Source organism: Cupressus sempervirens, chromosome 6, assembly GCF_028749045.1.
Source record: "Cupressus sempervirens isolate cs-2001-9-10 chromosome 6, ASM2874904v1, whole genome shotgun sequence".
Lineage (NCBI taxonomy): Eukaryota > Viridiplantae > Streptophyta > Pinopsida > Cupressales > Cupressaceae > Cupressus > Cupressus sempervirens.
Window position 1 is genome coordinate 21,623,790 of NC_143123.1, and position 14,075 is coordinate 21,637,864.

Sequence of the window (14,075 nt, forward strand, 5' to 3'; positions counted from 1 at the left end):
TTTTGTTGGTTCCATTTTGTTCTTGGGTTGTGTCCCCATCAATTTTCCTCTATTGCAAGAATGGAAGGAGTAAGAACACTACTTTCATATGCTACATACAAGTTTTCAAAGTCTACCAAATGGATGTCAACTTTGCTTTTTTGAATGGTATACTAGAAGAGGAAGTCTACATTAAACAGCTAGAGGGATTTGTCAATGACAAGAACAAAGATATGGTTTGCAAACTGCACAAAGCACTTTATGGATTGAAGCAAGCACCAAGAGCATGGTATGAGAGACTACACAAATATCTTGTGAAAATCAAATTTGAGAGAACAGATGGCAACAACAACTTGTATATCAAAGCTGAAAAAGGTAAATATAATATTTTGAGGAAAAGATGCTCTATGCAAAGATTTTGGTGATTAAATGAAGCATGAATATGAGATGTCAATGTTTGGAGAAATCAAGTTCATTTTTGGATTGCAAGTACATCAATTGAATCATGGCATATTTGTGACCCAATCCAAATATATCAAGGAGATACTCAAGACATTTGGGTTAGAAGATTCAAAACCAGTCAACACTCTAATGGTAACAAGACATAAGCTATCCAAGAATGATGAGTCTGCTGAAGTAAATTAGACATTGTATAGATCAATGATTGGAAAGTTGCAATATGTTGTACATAGTAGACTAGACATTGCATTAGCTGTTGGAATAGAGGCAAGATTTTTTGCAAATTCAAGAGAAAATAACTTAATGGTAGTAAAGAGAATACTAAGGTATCTAAAAGGAACTGATGACTTTGGTCTGTACTACAAGAGGAGTGAAAAGTTTGAGCTAAAAGCCTACATTGATGGAGATTGGGGAGGTAACATTGATGAAAAAAAAGTACCAATGGAGGAGCACTTTTCTTGGGAAAAAGACTGATTACATGGACCAGCAAAAAGCAAAGCTGTACCTCACAGTCCACAGTAGAAGTTGAATATGTTGCAGCTGCTATAAATTGCACCAATATTGTATGGATCAAACATTTGTTACAAGGTATGAAGGAAGAAGTAAGTGAGCCTATGATACTTTATTGTGATAATATAAGTGCTATCAACATATCAAAGAATTCTGTAATGCATGCTAAAACCAAGCATATTATAATCAAGTATCAATATATAAGAGAATTGGTGGAAGATAAATAAGTGAAGATGGAATGTGTTAGCTCAAAGGAATAGATTATTGATATCTTCATAAAAGAACTACCTAAAGATGCTTTTGAGTATCTTAGAGGTAAGTTAGGGGTGATACCCCTAGCCAAGGCTACTTAAGAATAAGCAAGACTGCCTTGCATCAAATGAGCTGATTGTTGAAGATTTTACATGTTGATATAGAGGATGTTTACTTTAGGATTCATGCCTAAACTAGTTGAAGTGTTGAAGTTTCAAATCAGTCACAAAAAAGGTAACAGAGGGAGAAATTAAATGCACTTGCAAACAGCTACACTTGCATACTAAGATGCTAATATGTCTTTGGCATTGTTATCAAAGAGGGAGAAGTTGTGAGAAACTAATCAACAACATTTGACAAAAAATATGAGGGAGAAATGTTAAGAAAATGTAGAAACTGATCAAATGAAAATAGAAGGAGAAGTAGATATAAATAATCAAAAGTTGATAGGAGAAGATGAAGAACTTGATCAAAACAACATAAGATGAGCAATACAAAGGGAGAAACAAAGAACAAGGATACATCAGCTAAGAGGAAGAAGTAGAAATAAAGCAATTAGGATAGTAGAGGGAGATGTGAAAACTGATGGTGATGCTAACACAAATATTTTTTTTCCATTTGACTTACTATTCTAACCTAATTAGCTTGTGGTTGAATAGTGTAGTCTGATGGTTGATCAGTTTGGTTTGCCATCAATGCCAAAGAGAGAGATTGTTGAAAATTTGATTGAAAAGCTCATTGTTGAAGATCAAAGAGGGAGATTGTTGTTAACAAAATATTTTCAATCATTATTTTTTCATTGATGTCAAGCCTTCTACTTGTAGGAATGACATTTTCTTATAAGATCTAAGTACTATCACTTAGTTGATTGATGAAGAGGATTTAATCAACAAGATGTAACAAGAGCACCTAAGGGAAAGGTTGAGTTATGATGTTGTAATGAAGTACAAGGATCAATTAAGTTAATGGTTAAATGATGTATTGATAACATACTCAAAGATACAAAGGTTGGTCACACTTAGAAACATTGGAGGAATAAGTTGTAACAAGGTTGACTACAAGGCTTAAACTAAGTTCATTAGTGGGTGTCGAGCAAGCTAGATGAAGCCAAGAAAATTCTCAGTTGGAGCCGAGTAACAGGAAATTCTAATGTGTGTCGAGTGATCTTAAGGTGCTAAGTAAAGATCAAGTGTCAAGCATCAAAAAATCTTAGTTGGTGCCGAGTAATCTTTAGGTGCTGAGCATCAAGAAAAAACATAGTTGATGCCAAGTAACACAGTATGTGTTGAGCACTATTATTTCAATAGTGTTGAGTTGTTGCATTATTTTAAATAACAAAGATTTATCAAATCTAAGCCAACTTAGTGGTTATCTTGAATTTTGTGAACTAGTTGGAAGATAAGGATGATGAGTTGGTGCAACAAAATTCTATGTAAACCATTTTTGGGCAAATTTAAAAAGATTATTCAAGAAGTTTCTAAAGGAAACAAAATATGGGTTAGATACAATGAATCTTACCTAATCCATACGAATTGAAATTGAAGAATGGAAGAATCAAATGGGAAAGGAACTCCAAGACATCTATTTAAGAAGTTATGGACCAAGAAGCAAATGCTACTGATGCTATTGCTACCAAAGAGCCAAATTGTGAAGTAGATAGAAGGGTGTCAAGAAGAAGGCATCTAGTAGAAGGAAGAGCATAGAGGCTCTACTTCTACAAGTGGTCAAGGAGAAGATGATTTCACTAGTACAGTGAGCATGGAGACTCAAGGAGATTAAGCTTGAAAGGAGGGCAAGCTGTCAAAGTTGTATAGACTGAAAGCTAGGCAAGGGTATAAGCTAAAGAGTGATCTGAGATTTGTAAGTCAAGTTGTATGTTGTAATCAAGTCAAAGATTTTCTAATACTCTCTAGAAATTGTATTAGATATGGAAATCCTATGGACTTAAGTTGGCCAAACAACCATTTGTAAATCCTTTAACAGGGTGGCATTCCAAGTGAATTTTCTAAAGTCCTCTAACCAGGCCCACTTCTAATAGAGTGGCTAAATCTTCTAACAAGGTCACATTTAACATTTTTTGTAAGCCTTTAATAGGGAAAGCCTTTCACAGGGAATCACTTCAGAAGAGTGAGAATTGAGTAGCATAATATTGGTGGTTTTTCCCAAATTGGTTTTCCACGTAAATCATTGTGTTATGTGTTGATTTCTTATGTGTTATGCTTGCATGTTGATTTATAGTAACTTTTTTATTAGAAAATTTAATGCTTGGATGAATGAATGGTTGAATGGGTTCACTACACTTGGAGAAAAGTTTGAATAGGACATTTGGACCTTGAATAACTAATTCACCCCCCCCCCCCCCCCCACCCCACACCTCTTAGTTATTCTAAATCATTTCTAACAATTTTAACATGGATTATTTATGCATATCATGTCTCATTAATGTGACATAAAGAAAGAACCAAGTGTCACAATTGTTGGTAATTTTGGGTAAAAGTTAGTCTTAGAAACATTAGCCATGTTGTTGCTCAGGGATTGTATACTGGGGACAACTGGGAAACCCCATCTTTTCCTTAACCTCTAGTAAATTTCAAAGAAACAACTAGAGATGACCCCTTTAATTTATGTTTTATTATCTTAGAGTTGCTTTTGATTTAATATTTAGGTTATTGTCATCATTATTAAACACATAACTTGCAATTTTTAGGCATTGTCTCTTATGTTGGACAAGACACCCTTTTCTTTTGTAATTGAACTTATGGCTTTTCCATCCAAAAGGGAGTATTTGAATTTAGAAACATGGATAAATGAAAACTTGAGCACTCATAGGGATACCTTATTTTAGGTAAAGGTTTTGAATGATGCTTATCCCTTTCAAATTGGTTACAATGAGCAATGTTGTATGTTTTTTTAGTTACATGGATTTTATTTGTTTAAAATAAAAATTTATTTAAAGGTGGTTTACCTTTCTAGTGAAAAAAGGTAACCCAAAAAATGTTTTGGTCATTAATACATACTATTTCACGATCATTAATGCATCCTATTTCATGACATTGACTACTTGTATGCCTTTTAAGGGCTCTTCAGCTTTCTAGTGAAAATAATGACTGAACAAATGTTTTGGTCACTAGTGCATACTTGTTGTTGTCATTGACTATAGGAATGTCTAAAGTTTTTGAGAGAGAACATAATTTGAAGCATCAAATGATGCACTGGAAAAATTAGCCCAACATTTTAGACTTATAGTCAATCTTTCTTTGTATACTACTACAAGCTTCTTTGAGGTTAGTCATATTTTTCTCTCCCTAATATATATAGAATGAATGAACATATCTTGCTTTGCTATAGGACTATGATTTTTTCAGGTGCTTTAGTCTAATGTTGGCAAATTGGAGTCCTGTGATCTTGTGGGATAAATGAAATGGTTACATTCTGCAATGGTCCATGTAAAACCCTGATTATTAAGTGTTGGTGTTGCAGAGCAGTCACCATCTGAAGTATTTGTTGTTGATACTGATGACGAGTCAAATTCTTATTTTTAGAAGATCTATGTTGGGCAGTTGACTATTGAGGATTTAGTGCAAATGCTTGCATGCTTCAAGGAGTCTTTTGAAAAAAGGTATATTACTTGTTGACCAATTAGCTAGTACAATTGACTATTGTAGCTAAATAAGATGTCATTCAATGGATTTAAAGTCTATGTTACTTTCATTTTGTTCTTTCTAATTTCCATTGATTCAAAAAAGCATGCAAACTATCTTAAATTTTTTTCCTTTTAGATCATCTAATATCATGTTAAGAATATCTGTACATTTTTACTAGTGTCAACCTACTCAGTCATATGTGGGCATTAATGCATTTCATTCTATAAGAATTTGGCTTAGGCCAGAATTCACCCAAGAACAAAAGAACTCAACACAAGCACATAGTAGACCAAAAATAGGCAGAGTATGATCAGAATGATGATATTCATTCAATAATTGATATAGCCAACATGAGAGAACACTAGGAGTGCTTGAATATAAAGGCCTCGGGAGAGCTTCTAGAACGCCTAGAAGTTAGCACCATGACATGTCATACAACTAGGCACATGTCCACCAGATATGGATTATCCTCCATTAAGCATAGGATTAAGTGCGATGATGTGAGGATAATACTACAATGGTGTAGCATGCAAATCAGTGGAGTAGACAACATGTGCTAAATAAGGAATGTGGAAAACTATGTTGTCATCATAACAACTAAGTGAATGATGCATACTCCTGTGTTGTAGACACCATGTGCATAATTAGAGTTGTGTAACTCAATGAGAGTTCACAAACTCCTAAGTGTCTCATCTAAAATAATAATAAAATAATGCAAAATAATAAAATAATTCATTAACCTAAGTAAAACTTAAGTAAGTGTAATAAGTAAATACTTATTTACACCAACACCCCCTCCTAAGTGCAACTTAGGGGAATGCCCTTAAGCTTACATAATCTAGGATGAAATGAAATATGGGTCTCGGCTACTAGACCATTTTAGGTACCCATGTACATAATGATATGCAATCTCCCATAAAGTGGGGAAAGAGGGAAAACCTCATGGGAAAAACCCTCCCCCAAAAAGAGAGATAAAGCAGGATGCATTGATGGATGGAGTAATCAAGACCCCCCCATTATGACATACATCCAATATATACATAAGAGAATGATGAGAAGAGGAAGAGAGACAAGATGGGCTCTCCCCCCCCAAAGAAGAATGTCAAACAGTGAACGCTCCAATGAAGAAGCTAATCCAAGACTGCAGAATGGTGTTCCTCCCCTTAGGAAGAAACAATGCCAAAGGTACAAATGAGACACTTCCACTATGTGTGGAAAGAATCCCATGGATAGATGATGTCTCTGAAACCTGCTCAACTAGCTAAAGAACCTATCCCAAAGAACTGTCTATGTCTATAATTGATGAAGAAACCTGTTGCAACTACTGATCATGAGTATCCACAATCACTTCAACCTGTGATGATTGATCATGTAGAGGATGAACAAGAGAGTCTGAAACCCTCGTGACAACTGAAGAAGGTAATTCTGCATCAAGAAGAAGAGGCAAATCATCAATATTGTCCCCCAAATCTATCACTGAACTAGTATCTAGAAGATGAAAAGTACCCTACTGTTCTGGACCTATCACTATGGCAATACATGCATGTGGACTAAACTGATGAAGTGACCTCTCACTATATCTATCAACAGAACTCCATGTATCTGAATCTATTGAAGCACTATCACTGGTGTCACTATCAATATCCACACTGTATGATCTGCGAAGAGGAGTAGAGGACAAGATGGGTGAACTTTCCTCAAAATGTACATCCTTCACCAAAAATATCTGATGTGTCTCAGGATCTAGAAGTCTGTATGCCTTCACACTATCTTCATAACCAATGAAGGTACAAGGCTGAGATGTCTATGCCTTGTGACCCCTGGAAGATCTATTTTCCCATGTATGACAACCAAAGACTCTGAAGTGTGTCACAATAGGTTTTTTGCCGCACCATGCCTCAAAAGGAGTTTTGCCATCTAAGGCTAGATGAGGAGAACGATTAAGAATGTGAGTGGCACTTGAGACTGCTTCGACTTCTAATGATGGATCTAGAGACTTGGCATGAATCATGCAACTTGCCATAGACTTAAGAGTTTGAATCGTCAATGCTGCAACATCTATCTTATGCGAACTGAATGTTGAAGGAGTCTGAAGATCAATTCCCTCATGTCTGCAAAAGTCTTTAAGTCTTATGTTGACATCCATGTTTCCATTGTCCATGTGGAGTACTTTGATGGCCTTTCTGGATTTTCATTCTACATGAGCCTTGAAGTCTAGAAATGCGTCCAAAACTTCATCCTTACTATGCAGAAAGTAGACCCAAGTGAACCTTGAAAAGTCATCAACTAAGGTAAGTATGTAGCGACCTTGGCTAAATGTAAAAGGATCTACTAATACCATGTGAACCATTTGAAGAACACTTGTTGCTCTAGAAGACTTCCCTCTTTGTAACTTCCCTTTTGGATGCATATCCACTGAATCTGATGAACATTTACCTTTAGAAAAGTTGATTTGAGGTAGACCTTTCACCATGTGGTATGTGCAAAGTTGTAGATAGCGATAGTCAAGATGACCATATCGCTTATGCCATAATTGCATGTTTGAATGAGATTTTGATAACAAGGCCATTAAAGGAGTCTTGGGTACAAAATTTGAGAAAGAGTACAACCTCTTGTGATCATTCACTTTCCCTAATGCAACCAAGGAATTATCTTTAAGACTATGCACTTTTACTGAGTCTGGAAGGAACCCAACTCTATGTCCATCTCCAAAGTGAGTGACTTGGTAGATTGATAGGAGATTTGAACTTAGGTTTAGAACATAGATAACCTCTTGAAACTCTCCACATTTCCTTTTCCTTCAACTTCCATTTTTCTGTCATTCCCCATGAAGATGTGCAGTACCTTTGAGTGATTCAATGAAGAAAAAACCTCCTTTGAAAAACCCATGTGATGTAAGGCACTTGAGTCAAATATCCATTCTTTTGAAGAGTTTGCACTTGCCATGAGTGCTTGCCCTTTGCCCTTTGAATCTGAAGAAGATCCCTTCTCCTTGTAAGCATTAGGCAATGGAACATTATGTTTCTTCATGATGTTGGTTAACTCATCAATCTTTTTAAGATAGCAGTCATGCTCTTCATGACCCGATTTCTTGCAATAAGCACACTTATTCTTCTCCTTATTGTTGTCCCCTTTCTTGTTGAAATTCAAGGACTTGTCTTGTTGATTAGATTGAGGTGTTGTCTTTTCTGCATCCTCAGATTTACTCTTCCATTTCTTCTTACCCTTTCCTTTATTTGAAGACTGTCTAGCTGAATTTTGAGAACCCTCATTTGCCACCAATGCTTTGGACTAAGGTGATTTGAGAATCCCCATTGATTTCAACTTCTTTTCTTCATCATCCAACCGTTTTGCATTTTCATCAAAAGTGACTTTCTTGTAGGCAGACCCTAAGGTAGTCTTTGAGGTGCTAAAAGAAGATACAAATGTGGAATATTTAGATGGCAGCTTTTTATAGATGAGATAGATCAGTCTGTCCTCTTTGATAGAAGTCCCACAATCAGTAAGCTTTGTCCTTAATTCATTCACCTTAATGATGAAGTCCTGTATTGAGTCATATGACTTAGGATCTAAGGAAACAAGCTCATCTTCTATTTTGAACACATCCTCTTCAGACACTTTACCATAAAGGATTTCGAGGGTATCCCAAGCTTCCTTGGATGTAGTACATTTTATGATTTGATACATGATTTTATCATCTACCCCCAAACATATATCACCTAGGGATTTCCTATCCATGGCTACCCATTCAAAAATTTCACTTGTTGATACATTATCACCTGCTGGTTTAGGAAGAGTACCATCTACATATTGTGAAACTCCATTATGCATTAAGTGATACAACATTTTGATAGACCACGTAGCATAGTTATGAGGAGTTAACTTAGCAAACTTAAAGTTGCCCATAATACAGAAAATGAAAGAAAATTGCAGAAAAGAGAGAACACAACACCAAGAATACCCCCCCTTTTCACTAAATCAAGAAACCCCCCCAAAATAGATGCTTTGGGCACTTTATCAGTATTGCGATTACAATGGGCCACTTGCCAATTTAGGCCTTCGTAGACTTCTAATTTTTCTTGTTACAACTTCTAAATAGAGTGCAAATCTAAAACTTTACAATGTACTACAATACTGAAGCATTACAAAGCAAAGAAAGGTCCTATTGCTGAAAGTGACAATTTTGTCCATACAACCCTATAATCTGATGCCAGATTTGGAAAGTAGACAAAAAAATATGCACTTTCAAAAAAAAAAAAACCTATTTTCGACTCTAGATGTGCCCGTACGGAGCATTTGAAGTTGCAAAATGCAGGATTATCCAAGTATAGTTGCCAAAAAATGCAATTTTTGAACAATCCATGCACCAAAACAAGAAAATAGCTGCACCACTAAAAAATTTAGAAAATTTTACCCAATTTCAAAAAAAATTGCACCTGATTTGGAGTCCAGATGTGCAAGATATGGCCTCTTGAAGTTAGACTGCCAAAACCAAAATCACTTTGGTGAGGGGTTGCACCATCAAAAGACAGGGTTAAATTTGATGGTCATATGACCATCGCTGCAATTATAAAATGGCCTGGTTTGACGTCCAAATGGGCATCAATTTTAGGCTTTTGTACTGGATGACATCAGCAAAATCTCTGCCCAGATGATGTGACAGCTGACGTGCCAGTCCATACTGTACGAACGTCCAGATATGTATGAAAATGTCCATGTGGGATGCTGACTGGGACAATTTTTGTGGCTGTCCACGTTGTTTGTACGGTTACTGACTGTATAGGTTGACAAGCCTGATGACATGGCCCAGCGCTTTCGCGTGGGCAACCAAATTTTTGCCATGTGGCAGACGGGGAGTTGACTGCAGACTGCCAAAAAATGGTCGTGCCGGTGGCTATTCCCATTGCTGGGGAATGGGAAACTGACGCTGATTTTTTTTTTTTTAGTCCCACATGCATGGGCATAGCGTGATCTATGTTGTTTAAAAACAAATCTATGCAACTTAAATGCAAAGAGCGCGGATGCCCATTGGGAACTGTTTTTCTGGAGGTAGATTCGGTGGGGCCAAGCCATCGAGTTTTAGACTGTATTTCACTATTGAGATGTCCGATGCTGTATTTTGCCATTGATATGTCTGACGCCATATTCTAATGGTACGGTCCTATTATTTGAATGCTAATGCCAACAGATTTAAACCCTGTGATAAATAAATACTACGACCACAAATACAGATCTGGGATTTGATCGCTCGGGAATAATTGTAAAAAAATGTCTCTGCTTTCCAACTGACGAAAAAATAATTCCAAAAATACCAGGTTGAAAAATAAACTGAAGAGAAGATAAATATTTTAGATCCGAAAATTAATAATCAAATCAATAAAAATAATCATACCCAATTTGCAAATTGGTGCCTTCGGGTGCCGGTTTGCAAAAAAAATTTGCCTCTCGATCAAATTTCACCCAATATAGGTGAATTTATAGTCAATCTTCACCAATTCAGCACTCCAGACGCAATGGAGAGGTCAGATTTGGCTCTAGACGCTCCCAATTTTTGCGGATCTTCAAAAATCGAAGTGCTAAAGCATGAATGGTCTCAAACAGCTACGTGATGAGAATCCTCCTTAGCTCTAATACCATGTAAAAATTTGGCTTAGGCCATAATTCACCCAAGAACAAAAGAACTCAACACAAGCACACAGTAGAACAAAAATAGGCAGATTATGATCAAAATGATGATATTCATTCAATAATTGATACAGCCAACATGAGAGAACACTAGGAGTTCCTGAATATAAAGGCCTCAGGAGAGCTTCAAGAATGCCTAGAAGTTAGCACCATGACATGTCATACAACCAAGCACATGTCCACCAGCTATGGATTATCCTCCATTAAGCACGGGATTAAGTGCGATGATGTGAGGATAAGACTACAATGGCGTAGCATGCAAATCAGTGGAGTAGACAACATGTGCTAAATAAGGAGTGCGGAAAATTGTGTTGTCATCATAACAACTAAGTGAATGATGCATACTCCTGTGTTGTAGACACCATGTGCATAATTAGAGTTGTGTAACTCAATGAGAGTTCACAAACTCCTAAGTGTCTCATCTAAAATAATAATAAAATAATGCAAAATAATTAAATAATTCATTAACCTAAGTAAAACTTAAGTAAGTGTAATAAGTAAATACTTATTTACACCAACACATTCTTTATTTGCTCTGCCTAGGGGGCAGTACTAATAATATTGATCACCAAAAAATAGATACATATGTTATAGAGAAGATCCTCCAATACTAAACTAAAAATACATCCTCAATGATAAAGGTATACAATACCCTTGCCAATTGAGGCCAACCTAGCTACATTATCCTCTAAAAAAGGCTTGTCATTAACTTGATAGAATGACAAAAAAATTTCCATATCATTAACTTGAGCACATAGTTCTTGAAGATCATCCTGACTTTTTTCATAATTTTTTTCTTTTCCTTATCTTTTGGAGCAAACAATGCCTTTAGCAGCCCACTTGAGAGATTGGCATCCATCAGGTCTAAGGCCATAGTCACTTGGTGAAAGAGTTCATCCACGAACATTCTTCTAACCATATCTTTGACAAGTTTCAAGTGGCCTATAACTTGAATGATGGGCAAGAAAAGGTCATTAATAAGATTTCCATCATTAACATAATGGCCAAACTAGTAATATGCCCCCAGAAGTGCAATCATGGTTGCCTTCTCCCTTTCATTGGCTTTACTGAAGATGCGATGTAACTACTTTCATAGTGATTCCCTTATCTCCACTTCCTACAGGCACTTACAACTAATTCCCATCATCTATGTCATTGCCACCATTGCCTCCCTTATCTCTATAAACTAGAAGTCCTGCAATGAAAAAACTAGAGAGATCTGCCCTATCGAGGGGTTTTTATTAAAAACTCAGGTAGTGCCAAAAAAAATGGCATACACTCTACACTTGTCTATAGAGGCTACCATTATAGAGCTTTAAGGACTCTACAATAGTCACACATGAGAGCATAAGGAGCTTGTTCTTCATGTGCAAACACTCTAGACTTTCCTACGAAGGTCGCCATTATAGAGTTTGAAGGACTTTTCAATAGTCATGTGTGATAGAATTACATATTTTAATAGATAATATAATTTTTAAAAAAAAAAAATTGAACTAGACATCACAATTTTGATGAAATGGATCACAACATTTTGACAAGGATGCTATATGTACAACATAAGTTTTGACCTATCTTCATCATCATTGCAACAAAAAAGAACATAACAATTTAATGAGGATGTTATACATGCAACGTAAGTTTTGACACATCTTAATCACCATTACGACAGAAAAGAGAAAGGAATTTCAATGAGGATTCTATATGTGCAACATATGTTTTGACATGTATTCATTATAATTTTGATAGAAAAGAACTTAGTATTTCAACAAGGATGTTATACGTGCGACATGAGTTTTGATGGGTGTTCATCACAATTGTGATGGGAAATATCATAGTATTTTGACAAGGATGTTATACATATGACATGAGTTTTGATAGGTATTCATCACAATTTCAATGAGAAAGATCACAGTATTTTGACAACGATGCTTAAAATTCTTGCACGTTGAGGTAGATAATAGTTCCATCGATATATCTACAATAGTGACATCTCAATTTTGACAAACATTTTGGGTGTCGTAAGCTCGATGAATAAATATCGACAACATGGTTTGTCATTTTGTCAACATAGTGGTGTCAAAATCATGATGAATCCTCATCAAAAATTAGGTCTAAATTTACTAGTGGGTTTCAGTTAGAAATATCTTAGTTATGCTTGGGCTATAAATAAGATTTTGTAATCCTTGTAAGTGTTGATATTACTCTAATTTTTTAGTATTGATTCTATGCATACTACTATAATTTCTCATGCCTCTAAGTCATTGTAATCCTCTACTAAGTCTCTTTTAGCCATTAACACACTGTGCAAGATTTATTTGCCTCTGTTTAATTTTTTTGTCTATATTATGCAATTTACATGATTGTGTCTACTTTTGGCATTTGAATGATATTAAGTGAAGTCTATTCCTATAGCATTATTTTTTTGTCTCATCTACATGTTTTTGTTGAATTAAGTAAGATCTGAATCTATATCCTTTGAGGTTATAACTAGTTAACTATGCATTTATAGGTAGAGATAATGTCAAACACTCTATTTTGGTGCATCACCCCTTATGTTAGAGTAGGTAAATTTTCTTTATATGAATTCATTCTCCCTTTTCCTCTCCAAATGTAGCTAGGTGTACCCTGATATTAAAGGAATCTAACCTTCTCCAAAGACTCAACCTCCAAGTTCAAGTCCCATAGCTTGGAGGTTTCTTCCATGTTTCACAAGTTTTTCCTCAAGTAAAAACTTTGGACAAGGGTGGAAACTTTTGTGACAATAGTTTTTAGTATGCCCAGTGGGACCATAATCAAGAAGATTTCAAGTCTACTGGTGTCAAAAGAGAAGAATTTCAAGTTGATGAAATAATGCTACTCTTAGTATTTTAGGCCTTCAAGAGGCTCATTTCTAAAAAGCACTTGGTGACTCTACACCCTTCAAATCTAGTTCTAGACCAAAGTTACTATGATTCATGCCCAAAGCTGAAACAATGGCATATTCTAGAGGTAATTTTTAGTATCAAGAGCTTTCATTTTCAAATCCTAGAAGAAGAAAGATGAGATTGCCTCTATCACCAGTTAAGTACAGAAGAAATACATAGCCCTACAAGGTCAATCTCCACTCCTCCTATTGTGAGATCTCAACCTAGAAAGTCATCAACTCATATCAATAGACCACTTATATGGCTAGGGCTCATACTTTTTCCACCTTTAATGGTGGAATTCCTCTTCTATTGGCCTAAATACATGAGATACCAATAGCTGCACTTAAAATTATTCCTGAATTTACTAGTGAAACTTTTATCTCTCTCTTAGAACACATTCAAGAGGTCACAAATATCTGTAATATCCATGGTATTACAAAGGATGATGTGGTTGTTAGACTCCTAGCTTCATCTTTAAGAGGGAAACCCATATAATAGTACAGGGGTCTATCACATGGTTCTATAACAGATTGGGATAGATTAGGAGCAAGACTATGTAAACATTTAGAGGACAAAAGTGACTACTTGTCACTTCTAGAATAGCTAACCACCATAAAAAGAGCCCCCCATGAATGTATGA